Genomic DNA, 1,194 nt, shown 5'->3' with positions numbered 1-1,194 from the left:
TCTGGCATGTATAATTTGTCAGTAGGTTGTTGGACTAATATGGTTCCCTCTGGTTTTTAAAACTAGCTAGGCATTATTTATCTCTCACATTGTCTAACCCCTCCATCATGGTTTCCCCAATTAACATGCCCCCATTTTTCCTCTTTTTCCCTTAATAAATACCCTTCTCCTATGGTTCTACCTCTCTTGAGCTCCTTCTTTCCCTTTTTCCCCTAGGTTTCTTGCATACCCTTCCCTCCTGCCTCTCTTAAACTAAGCCAATTTTTATCCATATCTCCCTTATTAACACCTGTTTCCTACTGTTCTCCTCTTTCAGGTTCTTTCTTTTCCTTTACCTCCCTGGTTCTTTTCCATTATCCTGGTTCCTGTAGTTATGTCTGGATACATACTCACTTATCAGGATTTGGTTCTAGGATGCACATATGAAGGAGAACATACATCTATTTTTTGTCTGAGTCTGTGTTACTTCACTTAGTATAATAGTTTCTAGTCCCATCCATTTACCTGCAAACTTCATGATTTCATATTTCTTTACTGCTGAGTAAAACTCCATCGTCTAAACTCCATCGTATAAATGAACCACATTTTCATTATCCATTCGTCAACTGAGGGACACTTAGGTTGCTTCCATCTCTTAGCAATTGTGAAAAGAGCAGCAACAAACATGGATGTACAAGTGTCTCTGCAATAGGATGAGTTCTTTGGTGATATGCCAAGGAGTGGTATAACTGGGTGAAATGATAGGTTCATTTGTAGATTTTTAAGAGTCTCCACACTGCTTTCCATAGGCGTTGAACAATTTGGCAGCCCCATCAGCAGTGGATAAGTGTTCCCCTTTCCCCACATTCTCTCAACATTTGCTATCATTTGTTCTCTTGATATTAGCTAGTCTGACTGCGGTAAGATTAAATCATAAAGTGGTTTTAATTTTCATTTCCCTATCTACTAGTGATGTTGAACATCTTTTAAGATGCTTCTTAGTCATCTTTACTTTTTCTTTTGAGAACTCTCTGTTCAGCTTCTTAGCCCATCTTTCAATTGAGTTACTTCCTCTCTTGATTCTCTGAATTTTGAGTTCATTGTATACTCTGGATGTTAAACCTCTGTCAGATGTGTCACTGGTGAAGATTTTCTCCCATTCTGTGGGTTTTCTCTTCACTTCCCTGGTTGCCTCCTTTGATGTACAGAAGCTTT

This window comes from Nannospalax galili, unplaced genomic scaffold (assembly GCF_000622305.1).
Source record: "Nannospalax galili isolate Female #2095 unplaced genomic scaffold, S.galili_v1.0 scaffold799, whole genome shotgun sequence".
Lineage (NCBI taxonomy): Eukaryota > Metazoa > Chordata > Mammalia > Rodentia > Spalacidae > Nannospalax > Nannospalax galili.
Note: the sequence above shows the minus strand (reverse complement) of the source record.